The sequence below is a fragment of the Elaeis guineensis genome, chromosome 2 (assembly GCF_000442705.2).
Source record: "Elaeis guineensis isolate ETL-2024a chromosome 2, EG11, whole genome shotgun sequence".
Lineage (NCBI taxonomy): Eukaryota > Viridiplantae > Streptophyta > Magnoliopsida > Arecales > Arecaceae > Elaeis > Elaeis guineensis.
The window spans coordinates 49,845,130-49,858,679 of NC_025994.2; the positions used below are offsets into that span (position 1 = coordinate 49,845,130).

Below are 13,550 nucleotides of genomic sequence, written 5' to 3' on the forward strand. Positions count from 1 at the left end.
GGGTTTCAGGGTTAGATCTTGAAACTTTTTCAAGATCATACAGCGGAAGACTAAAATAAATCAAAATTTATTTTCTAAGATCAGAAATCCTAGATCTAAGATCCTATTACATGATTATACATAGCATTAAATCAAAAATTAAAAATATATAAATATAGTATGAACTACATGTTGATCATATCAACATGTTTCTATACTAGCTACATCTAATGTATGTATTAAATAATAGATCAGATCTATTACCTTGCAAGTTAGACGCTCTAACCTCACTGATCGGGCTTAAGGATGATGTTGCAAGCCGCACACGCGTCCGCCTCTAGGAGTCGTCCACACGAGCCCACGAATCTCGATCAGAAGTCCTGCTTCAGGAAATCAGCACAGTATGCTAGTACTGCGCTGATCCTTCTTTGATGGTTGATCAGGTGCCTCCTTCTTCTTGATTTGGACTCTTCCAAGATGAAAGTAGAAGGAGGAGTTTTCAGATCTGAGACGCTCTCAGGAAACTCAAGATGGAAGGAGGAAAGATATGAAAATAAAAACCCTAGAAGAAGACCCTCTCTTCTTCACGTTTTTCTCTCTAGACACCCAAACTTGCTCTTTTATATCTCCATGACCCAAAGGTATTTCTCTCTGATTTTGGATGGAAGAAAGACTCTCAAATACTATCTCCTTAAAATTTCACAAGAAACTCATCTTATATAGAGAGATATGATAGAGTCCTTGTCTAGGTCAAACACCTAGTCAAGGCTTATCCAAACATGGCAAGTAAGGGACGCCAACTCTTGAGCACCTCCTTCCATATTTTCGTGGATGGATCACAGAAAAGGGTGCACAATATAACCCTAAAAGCCACGAAAATTCAAAAAAAATTTGGATAAATTCGGTGCAAAATTGAAAGAGTTTTGGATTTCTAAAACTCTATCTCATAGAATTCAAATCCAAACTTATTCCTTTTAGATTTGATCCAAATCACCTTCCATGTAAGAAAGAAGAGAGGAGACCTTTTGTGAACGTGGGAGAGATCTGGGAGAGGGCTTTTGTCACACAAAATAAGTGGAGATTGGCGTTGAATAAGAGAGAGGGCGTGGAGAAGGTTTATGTGGCGCAAGGTGGAATCCTAGTCCTACTAGGATTCTGTCTCATGACTTGTTTTAATTTGGTTTCCCAAACCAAATCAAATCAAAATTAGATCAACCCAATTAAAATAGGTCTTAACCTAATTAAGAACCTAATTTAATTAGATTAAATTAGATTTAAATCTGATTTAATTTTTTAATCAAATTAGAAATTAGATTGACCCAAGTCCTAGTTGAACTAGGACTAGTCTTTCCTTGCACTTGGCTTATCCAATAAACCAATTGGACTTGATCCAATCAAGCCCAAATCAAATCTAATTAAATCATATTTAATTAGACTTAATCTCAGCCATTGGCTTAATCAAATTAAGCCAATTAGCAATCGAATTGCTAATCGATCCTCCTGCAACACTTGCACTGGGTTAAATGTCAATCGTATTGATTATTTAACCCTATAATGATTCTTAATCGTTGATCAACCATCCGATTGGATCATGAACTCTAATGTGTGTGACCTCATAGGTCCGAACCTAAGCCGGTAGCATAGGAATAAATTTCTATACCAATCGAAGTGACCATCTAGCAATGTACCCGACGACCGGATAGGTCGAATGTGTAGAACAACATCCTTAGAACCCATGTGGATATAGTTTTCATATAATTCATCCCCTTGACCAAAATGATCATAGGACACCCCAGAGCTCAACTGTCAACTCTGATCAGGTTGTCCACATTGTATTTCAAAATATCAAATCCATCTGATGGATTACCCTGGCCAAGGTTTTGCTAAATTGAAATACAGCGACTCATTCTTCTCCAACTCTTGGAGTGGTCAATCCCATCTCGATCACACTCTGACTTTGCAAGTACTTGACTGTGCCCAGAAGCCTTCCGTCCCTGAATTAGAAATTCAGTTAGTCCAGTACCAAAGCACAGTGAGTTGCTTGCAAGTCACTGAGGCGATCTCAAGTCTAAGGGACACTTATACCTATATCCCATCAGAGACATTCTCGACAGCAGAATGCTCTGGAGTTGGTCACGTTCAATGACGATGTACCCTTACATCTCACCTGTATGCCATACCAGTGTCTCCACACTCCTTGGTTAAGAGGACAACCAACCCATATGGCCTACAGCGACCTATGCTCGATAGAAGCTGTCGTCCTTATTAACAGCCTATCATTTGGTCGTGAACAGTTTTAAGGACTAATCGATAAATCCTCTCTTTATCGAACTTAAATAGTCCTAAGGACTTCATCATAACAACGGAGTTCATTAGAAGATGAAAGCTTATGATGAAATGCCAAATATATTTTATTTATTAACAAATCAATTACAATACTTGGTTGCTCAACCGTCAACAGCTTGACGATTGGCTTTTTGGGACACATTTCCCAATAACTCCCACTTGTCCTAAAGCCACTCGGCACAGTATCTAATACCCATCTTCGACTTGTGGTTGTCGAACTCCTTTATTGCCAGGGCTTTAGTGAAGGGGTCGGCTAGGTTCTCTTTTTCATCGATCTTCTGAAGGTCGACGTCACCTCGATCTACGATCTCTCGGATCAGGTGGAAGCGGTGCAAGATGTGCTTCGTCCGCTGATGTGCTTTGGGTTCCTTCACCTGAGCTATGGTACCAGTGCTGTCATAGTAGAGCAGGACTGGACCATCGAGGGAGGGTGCTACTCCGAGCTCATTGATGAATTTCCTCAGCCACAGCTTCCTTCGCGGCATCCGATGCTGCGATGTACTCCGCTTCACAAACAGAGTCCGCCACAGTATGCTGCTTGAAACTCTTCCAGCAGATGGCTCCACCATTCAGAGTAAAGATATAACCCGACACACTCCTGCTGTCATCATGGTCAGATTGGAAGCTGGAGTCTGTGAACTCCACAAGTTTCAGATCTGACTCGCCATAAACCAACCATTGGTCCTTAGTATTTCTCAAATACTTAAGGATGGCTTTAACCACTTTCCAGTGGTTTTCTCCAGGATCAGATTGGTATATCTACTCACTACTCCTAGTGAGTATGCCACATCTGGTCTTGTACATGTCATGGCGTACATGATAGATCCCACGGTTGAAGCATATGGGACTCTACTCATACGCTCTCTCTCTTCAGGAGTTGTCGGACAATCCTTCTTAGAGAGAGAAATTCCTTGGCCTATCGGTAGATAGCCCTTCTTGGAATTCTCCATGCTGAACCTCTTCAGCACAGTATCTATGTACATGGACTGGGATAACCCAAGCATCCTTTTAGATCTATCCCTATAGATCTTCATCCCTAGGATGTAGGATGCTTCACCCAAGTCCTTCATGGAGACTTGTGATGACAACCAAACTTTTATTCCCTGTAGTGCGGGGATGTCATTCCCGATTAAGAGAATGTCATCTACGTACAAGACAAGGAATACCACAACTGAACCATTTGCCCATTTATAGATGCAGGGCTCTTCTTCATTCTTAATGAAGCCATATGTTTTGATCACCTTATCAAAATGCATGTTCCAACTCCGAGAAGCTTGCTTCAATCCATAAATGGATCTCTGAAGCTTGCACACCTTGGACTCATCTGTGGATGTAAACCCTTCAGGTTGTATCATATACACCTCTTCAGTCAGCTCTCCATTCAGGAAAGCTGTCTTTACATCCATCTGCCAAATCTCATAATCCAGATGGGCAGCTATTGCAAGTATTATCCGAATAGATTTGAGCATTGCCACAGAGGAAAACGTCTCGTCATAGTCAATACCATAACGTTGACGATACCCCTTGGCAACCAGACGAGCTTTATAGGTCTCCACCTTTCCGTCTGCGCTCCTTTTCCTTTTGAAGACCCATTTACACCCAATGGGTTTAACCCCTTCAGGTGGGTCAACCAATGTCCATACATCGTTGACCTTCATGGACTCCATTTCGGATTTCATGGCTTCAAGCCATTTCTCAGAATCAGGTCTCTGCATTGCATCCATATAGGTGATCGGATCCTCATTATTCTCATCAAGTTCGATGGGATCACCGTCCCGGACCAAGAAACCGTAGTATCTGTCCGGCTGACGTGGTACTCTACCGGATCGCCTTAATGGTGCAGGTATATTGGGCTCCGGATCTGATCTAATCATATCCGACTCAGGTTCAGCTATTGGTGTCGGTCCTTCTACCTGTTGAACTTCATCAAGTTCAACCTTAGAGGCAACGGTTCCTTCACCAAGGAATTCCTTTTCTAAAAAGATTGCCTTAAGGCTGACGAACACCTTTTGTTCATCAGCATGGTACAAAAAATATCTTTTTGTCTCTTTGGGGTACCCTATGAATGAGCATTTGTCAGACCTAGGTCCAAGTTTGTCTGTGACTAATCGTTTGACATAGGCCGGGCACCCCCAGACCCTAAGGTGTGAAAGTGCTGGCTTACGTCCCGTCCATATCTCATATGGAGTCTTAATTACAGACTTACTTGGAACCCTATTTAATAGATAACAGGCCGATTCGAGTGCATATCCCCAGAAGGATATCGACAAGCTAGCAAAACCCATCATGGATCGGACCATGTCTAACAGAGTCCGATTCCTCCTTTCAGACACACCATTATGCTGTGGTGTTCCTGGAGGAGTCCATTGAGAGAGAATCCCATTCTCTCCTAGATATGTGAGAAACTCACTAGAAAGGTATTCTCCTCCTCGATCAGATCGAAGAGTTTTAATACTCTTCCCAGTTTATTTTTCTAGTTCACTTCAGAATCGTTTGAACATTTCAAATGAATCCGACTTATGTTTCATCAGATAGACATATCTATATAGGTATAGGTCATCCGTGAAAGCTATGAAGTAGAAATATCCACCTCTAGCACTGGTGCTCATGGGCCCGCATACATCAGTATGTACTAGGCCCAAGAGCTCAGTAGCTCTCTCACCTTTTTCAGTAAAAGGTGACTTGGTCATTTTACCAAGAAGACAGAACTCACAGGTTGGAAGTGATTCACAATCACTGACTTTGAGGATTCCCTCTTGAGTCAACCTGTTTATTCTGTTCTTATTTATATAACCTAGCCTCCAATGCCATAAGTAGATATTTGACACACTATCTAATCTAGGGTGCTTGCCAGTAGAATAGACTCTTATCAGGCTTGATCTTTTTGGTCTGGCTCTGCACAGATGTCCCAGCCTGAACTTGCACCTTCTTGACTTTCTTCTTCTTATTCTTCTTTCCTTTCTCAAAGGGTCGAGAACCAGAAGATGAACCTCCCACTGAGTTCACTGAGTTCACCGACTCCTTGAGGAGTTGGTGATCCTTCTCAAAGTTCTGAAGCAACCCCATTAACCCATGGTAGTTTACTTCAGGCTTTGTCATTCTATAATGAGTGAGGAATGGGAGACAAGACTTGGGCAGCGAGTTCAGTATTGCATTTTCCCAAGCTGCTCATGCAAGGGAAAGCCGAGCTTGCTCAATCGTTCCATCAGCTCGATCATGTACAATACATGATCAGTGACAGAGACTCCATCCCGTATTTTGGCGTTGAAGATGGCACAACTAGTCTTGTGCCTCTCTACATCATCGGGTGTGCCAAAGGTATCCTCCAACACTTGAAGCATGTCCTTTGGCTGAGTCATCTCGAATCTGCAACTGAACTCGTCGCTCATGATAGCAGCTAGCATGATATAGCACATCGTGGTCCGGTCACTGAGCCACTTCTGGTAAGTGTCTCTGACTGTTCCACATGCATTGACAGCTGGCTCCTCAGGTGCAGGATCTAATATCACATATAGGATCCGTTCATGCTCCAGGACTATCTTCAACTTTTGATACCAGCTATCGAAGTTGGATCCCACCAACTTATCATTGTCCAACAATGATCGGAGTGATAGGGAAGTGGCCATATTTGCACAAAGGAGAACCATAACCTAATTAGCAATTGATTCATTAAACCTAAAGATTTGGACTTTAATCAAAAGGTTTCTCCCACTATTTTATTCGAATTGGTAGCCTCTACCTCCAATTCGAGGAATTACCCTAATTCCTTAGCGGGTACTAGAATCCACTTAGACTGCACACAAGCCCAACTTTGGTTGGCCAACCCATGTACATCTAAGGGTAGGTTCATAACCAATTGTTTCTCTAAACAATTTCTAGTAATTTTAATTTTGCCCCAGAAACCTAATCAGTAGGCTTTGGCCTCCACTGTAAGGATCCGGTTAGGTCCAACCATTAACATGATCATACTTGGTGTATCTAACCAATGAATGATTAAGCCCAACTTTGGTTGGCTCACCTAACCACCATTAGAGAGACACTTCCAAGTCGTCATATGATGAGTGATAATTCCATTAGTCAACAAGCACCAGGCCTTTGGGTCTGCAATGATTATTAAGTTCATGGACTCATTATCAAACACCTTAATGGGAGGCTATGACTCAGTTATCTCCATAACTTTATCATTTTAAGGACCTAATAATTTTAGAGGATTAAATAATATAGAGGATGAGGTCAGATGAACCAGCTTATCATGATCCTCCCACTGACTTCACCAAGTCAGCTTAAGGGAGACCATTAAAAGGGCTGGTCTAGGAGCACCTAAATCAGTCACACTGATTTACCTAGCTGACATGGGTCAGCTCGAATAGTCAAGTGATCCGATCAAAACATAATTTCACCAAGAGGCCAGGTAAGTTCGATCAGTGGGAGGGTCTGCCAAAGCTTGCCTTAGACACCATCATGAATGGCCAGGTAAGCGGGCTCCCAATTAAAAACCACCGGTCTGATTTACCTTAGACACCAACTGGTTTAATTAGTTTGATTAGATCAACCTAACAGTTCGTGCTAGACCGCTTAGCCAAGAATCAAGTCCATTTGGTTCTCATTAAAGACATGGACTTGACCAACTACAACTATTGTAATTGATCTAGAGAATCCTTGACCTAATCTAAGACAACAATTGATTAGATTTAGTCAATTCTCTAATTAAGTCCATCTTTAATCTAACCATAGGTCTAACCCAATTAATGGACCTAGTTCCCACTAACCCATTAACCCAATGTGTTATGATTTGTGTCTTAGGTTCTTCAATTCACAATCCTAGAACCTAATCAAACAACTTCTTAATTCTTAATTAAGTTTTGGGCTGAGGGTTGGGTTCGGCTTTTCAAAAATCATTTTCATATTTGTAAAATAATTTTACAATATGATTCTACCAATCATATTGCATGTTTGATTCATAATCAAGATGCAAGTGAAATAAACATGAAACTACTTTAGATCTAATCTAAACAGGTTCATGTAATTGAAACAATTTCAACTTTAAATAATTTCTTTGCATAAAAATTATTAACAAAGAGATTTTATTTTAGATTTAAACATCTTTTAAATCTAATAAATCATAAATTTAATCTAGATCATATCTAACAAATTTATGATTAAAGATAGATCTACACAAACTAGGACAACCTTTGCACTGTAAGGGGTAAACCTTACAGCAGGACAACCTTGCAGTTTGTGATTGATCTAAAATTTTAATTTCAGATTTAATAATCAGATTATAAATTAGATCTAATCTAAGAAATAATTTAAGCATGTATAAATAATCATGTAATAAAGAACCTAGGCTCTGATACCAATTGTAGGAACCAGATCTAGGGTTTCAGGGTTAGATCTTGAAACTTTTTCAAGATCATACAGCGGAAGACTAAAATAAATTAAAATTTATTTTCTAAGATCAGAAAATCCCTAGATCTAAGATCCTATTACATGATTATTACATAGTATTAAATCAAAAATTAAAATATATATAAATATAGTATGAACTACATGTTGATCATATCAACATGTTTCTATACTAGCTACATCTAATGTATGTATTAAATAATAGATCAGATCTATTACCTTGCAAGTTAGACGCTCTAACCTCGCTGATCCAGGCTTAAGGATGATGTTGCAAGCTGCACACGCGTCCAGCCTCTAGGAGTCGTCCACACGAGCCCACGAATCTCGATCAGAAGTCCTGCTTCAGGAAATCAGCACAGTATGCTTGTACTGCGCTAATCCTTCTTTGATGGTTGATCAGGTGCCTCCTTCTTCTTGATTTGGACTCTTCCAAAGATGCAAAGTAGAAGGAGGAGTTTCAGATCTGAGACGCTCTCAGGAAACTCAAGATGGAAGGAGGAAAGATATGAAAATAAAACCCTAGAAGAAGACCCTCTTCTTCTTCACGTTTTTCTCTCTAGACACCCAAACTTGCGTCTTTTATATCTCCATGACCCAAAGGTATTTCTCTCTGATTTTTGGATGGCAGAAAGACCTCTCAAAAGACTATCTCTCTTTTAAAATTTCACAAAGAAACTCGTCTTATATAGAGAGATATGATAGAGTCCTTGTCTAGGTCAAACACCTAGTCAAGGCTTATCCAAACATGGCAAGTAAAGGGACGCCCAACTCTTGAGCACCTCCTTCATATTTTTGTGGATGGATCAACAGAAAAGGGTGCACAATATAAACCCTAAAAGCCACGAAAATTACAAAAAAAATTTGGATAAATTCGGTGCAAAATTGAAAGAGTTTTGGATTTCTAAAACTCTATCTCATAGAATTCAAAATCCAAACTTATTCCTTTTAGATTTGATCCAAATCACCTTCCATGTAAGAAAGAAGAGAGGAGACCTTTTGTGAACGTGGGAGAGATCTGGGAGAGGGCTTTTGTCACACAAAATAAGTGGAGATTGGCGTTGAATAAGAGAGAGGGCGTGGAGAAGGTTTATGTGGCGCAAGGTGGAATCCTAGTCCTACTAGGATTCTGTCTCATGACTTGTTTTAATTTGGTTTCCCAAACCAAATCAAATCAAAATTAGATCAACCCAATTAAAATAGGTCTTAACCTAATTAAGAACCTAATTTAATTAGATTAAATTAGATTTAAATCTGATTTAATTTTCTAATCAAATTAGAAATTAGATTGACCCAAGTCCTAGTTGAACTAGGACTAGTCTTTCCTTGCACTTGGCTTATCCAATAAACCAATTGGACTTGATCCAATCAAGCCCAAATCAAATCTAATTAAATCATATTTAATTAGACTTAATCTCAGCCCATTGGCTTAATCAAATTAAGCCAATTAGCACGAATTGCTAATCGATCCTCCTGCAACACTTGCACTGGGTTAAATGTCAATCGTATTGATTATTTAACCCTATAATGATTCTTAATCATTGATCAACCATCCGATCGGATCATGAACTCTAATGTGTGTGACCTCATAGGTCCGAACCTAAGCCGGTAGCATAGGAATAAATTTCTATACCAATCGAAGTGACCATCTAGCAATGATACCCGACGACCGGATAGGTCGAATGTGTAGAACAACATCCTTAGAACCCATGCGGATATAGTTTTCATATAATTCATCCCCTTGACCAAAATGATCATAGGACACCCCAGAGCTCAACTGTCAACTCTGATCAGGTTGTCCACATTGTATTTCAAAATATCAAATCCATCTGATGGATTACCCTGGCCAAGGTTTTGCTAAATTGAAATACAGCGACTCATTCTTCTCCAACTCTTGGAGTGGTCAATCCCATCTCGATCACACTCTGACTTCGCAAGTACTTGACTGTGCCCAGAAGCCTTCCGTCCCTGAATTAGAAATTCAGTTAGTCCAGTACCAAAGCACAGTGAGTTGCTTGCAAGTCACTGAGGCGATCTCAAGTCTAAGGGACACTTATACCTATATCCCATCAGAGACATTCTCGACAGCAGAATGCTCTGGAGTTGGTCACGTTCAATGACGATGTACCCTTACATCTCACCTGTATGCCATACCAGTATCTCCACACTCCTTGGTTAAGAGGACAACCAACCCATATGGCCTACAGCGACCTATGCTCGATAGAAGCTGTCATCCTTATTAACAGCCTATCATTTGGTCGTGAACAGTTTTAAGGACTAATCGATAAATCTTCTCTTTATCGAACTTAAATAGTCCTAAGGACTTCATCATAACAACGGAGTTCATTAGAAGATGAAAGCTTATGATGAAAATGCCAAATATATTTTATTTATTAACAAATCAATTACAATACTTGGTTGCTCAACCGTCAACAGCTTGACGATTGGCTTTTTGGGACACATTTCCCAACAGTCCCTAAGGATACGATCTCGACTCATCCTACCTACGTAGTGAGTAGAGTTATTTTTGGTGCTATCAACGACTACGCATCAAATTTTGGCACCATTGCCGGGGATCTTGGCATAGTTGAATTAAAAAAAAAAATCACTGACATTTCATAACACTTAACTAAAATAGCGTAACCTCAAATATAAAAATTTCTAACTTCATTGGATATCTTGTTTCTTTTCATCTTATCTCCATAATTAATCTTAAGGGCAATAACCCATTAATCAGATAAGGTGGAGATTTGATCACCCTTTCTTGATCCAAAAATCATAACCTTCATTCTGCATTAAACCAAGCCTTAATTTTAAAATCAACTAGATGTCAGCCCTAGGAATTTTGAGCTCAATAGGATAAGAAAGCTCTAGAGTTGAACCGAGTGCAGATTGGATAATTGCTCGGTGTCTAAGGCAAGTGGTCAAAGAAAGTGGTTTTCAATTGGTTCCGTTGACTGACCTGACCAACTCAGTTGGTGTCTAAGGAAAGCAATGAGCAGGGAACCTCCCATATCTTATGCTTACCTGACCGAGTCAGTTAGTCAGTCTTGAGCTTGGAGTGCTCAAAGGCGGTCTTGGAAGTTAGGAGCTATCTAGATCTAAGTTAACCTTAGGATAGAAAGTCTATGCTTGTTTAAGTTGATTGCAATTAACATCTAAACATTAACTAATTTCTCCCTTTTCATAGATTTAAAATTCTTAGGTTCTTCTCTTTAGGTTTTCTTCATTCTTTTCTCACTTTATTATAAATATATATATATATATTATAAAAACTAAAATTTTTTGTGTTTGCTCTAAAGTATAATTGTAAGGTGTATGTTTGGCCGTAGATCGTTACGACCAGAAATCTAACCTTTTGATCCAGAAATAGAAAGAACCTTTAGAGCCAACAAACGTAAAAATATGGACCGAAATCAGGAGAATGATCTATCCAGGCAATTGAAGGAGTACTTTACTCCTTCCACATATACCTACTCTCCTTATATTCAAGTGCCCCCTGTGGAGGCCACTCAATATGAAATTAAGTCCAGTACAATCTAAATATTACCTTCATTTTATGGACTTAGTAATGAGGACCCTTATAAACATCTTGAAGAATTTCTTGAGATATGCTCAACTATCAAAATTCACAACTTCTCCGATGATGCTCTTAGGTTAAAATTATTTCCTTTCTCACTTAAGGACAAAGCCAAATACTGGCTACATACTTTGGATTCCATGACTATATCAACCTGAGACCAGCTGCAAGGAGAGTTTCTCAAGAAATATTTTTCCATAGGAAAAACTAATCAAATAAGGAAAGCCATAACTAGTTTTTCTCAATTAGATGGAGAAATATTTCATGAAACATGGGAGAGATTAAAGGACCTTATTAGAAAATATCTCCACCATGCTGTACCCAAGTGGCAGTTAATCCAATATTTTTATGATGGGCTATCTGAAAGACATCGATAAATGATCGATGCATCATGTGGTGGGATATTCATGCTAAAAAGTGAGGATGAGGCATGGCAACTGTTTGAAATTTTAAGTAAAAATTCATTACATCATATGTCTGCCTCTATTAGAGATAAACCCATGTTAAACCTAAAGAGAGGTGGAATATATGAAGTAGGAAATGCCATAGATATTTATCATAAGGTAGATGAATTATCCCAAAAGTTAGATCGAATATTAAGTATAGGATAGTCACCTTCTCCATCCCGTCAGATACAAGATATATGTGCATTGTGTTCGAGCCCCACTCATTGTGTGAATGATTATCCGGTTGCACCACAGTTTTCTGAACATGTACAAGAACAAGTCCATCAAACCCAAACTACTCATAGACTAGGGAACAATCCCTATTCTAGTACGTACAATCCGGGATGGAGAAACCATCCGAATTTCTCATGAAAATCACAACCAGTGGTTCCTCCAGTGCAACAAAAATCAGGTTACCCGGATGTAACTTTTAGGCATCCATCCCAGCCACAATACCAGAACCCTCCTCAACCCACTCCGAGTACTCATAGCTCGACTTTCGAAGAAAAGGTACTGCAAGCACTTAAAGGACTAGAAATGAATACCCAACTCTTTCACTCCCATACGCAATCAATAGCAAAGCTAGAGACCCAGATAGGTCAGCTAGCAACAGCTTTCAGTAGGAGGAAAGAAGGCAAATTACCTAGTCAGCCTATTAATAACCCAAAAGGTCAGTACATGGCTGAAAGCTCCATTGGTTTTGAAACTTTTTTCGAACATGCCAAATCGATCATGACCCTTAGAAGTAGAAAAATCTTAAATCAACCTGAAGCAATCCAACAACAAGAGCTACCAATTCCAGCTACAATAGAAAAGAAGAAATCTGAAGAGAGGAAAGAATCGGTTAACCCAGCACCTGCACCTAAAGCTCCATTTCCCAGTGCTTTAGAATCCTCTCTACCTCTTGATAAGAAGGGTATAAAAATGAATGAAATATTGAAACTATTTAAACAGGTCTAGATAAACTTACCTCTTCTCAATGCCATTAAGCAAGTTTTGATCTATGCCAAATTTTTAAAAGACCTGTGTACACAGAAACAAAAATCAAAGGCACAAATACCAAGAAAAATCCACCTAACTGAGCAGGCCAGCTCAGTTTTCCAGCAAATTACCCCACCCAAACTGAAAGATCCAGGTACCCCAATTATTTCTTGTGTCATAGGGAACCTCACGATTAAGAAGGCATTATTAGATTTAGGTGCAAGTGTCAACCTTCTCCCGAGCTCTGTATATGACCTATTTGGATTTGGAGAGTTAAAACCCATGACAGTGACCTTACAACTAGCAGACCGATCCATTAAGGTACCCCATGGAATGCTGGAAGACGTATTGGTGAAAGTAGATGAATTTTACTTTCCTGTTGACTTTCTTGTGCTGGATATGGAATCTGACAGCAACCCCAACCAAATACCAATCATCCTAGGTAGACCCTTCTTAGCAACCGCTAATGCTTGTATAAATTATAGGACCGAAGTTATGGATGTATCTTTCGAAAATAAGAAGCTAAGGTTGAATATTTTCAATGCATCTTTGGGACCACCTATGTACGACCATAATGAGATCAACTTGTTAGAGGAAGTTATAGAAGATAAAGCTCCTGCCTTGCTCAACTCAGATCCTTTACAGGCATGCCTAACACATTTTGGAATGGATAATTTTGATATTGATGGATACACTGAAGAAATACATGCTTTGCTAGAACCTCCCAATTTTAGCACCAATCCCCCTTGGACTGTAAAGTACGAGCAATTACCAATTCAATCAAGTCCTCTGGTACCATCCTTAGAAGCACCACC

The 13,550-nt window shown here is 39.5% G+C and overlaps 1 non-coding gene across 1 annotated transcript; it reads right to left on the minus strand.

Moving 5' to 3' along the window:
- Window positions 1-11,520: 11,520 nt before the first annotated feature.
- On the minus strand, window positions 11,521-11,626 carry LOC140855897 (small nucleolar RNA R71). Its single transcript, XR_012139342.1, has one exon. It is a non-coding gene; the product is annotated as a small nucleolar RNA R71 (small nucleolar RNA).
- Window positions 11,627-13,550: the final 1,924 nt, after the last annotated feature.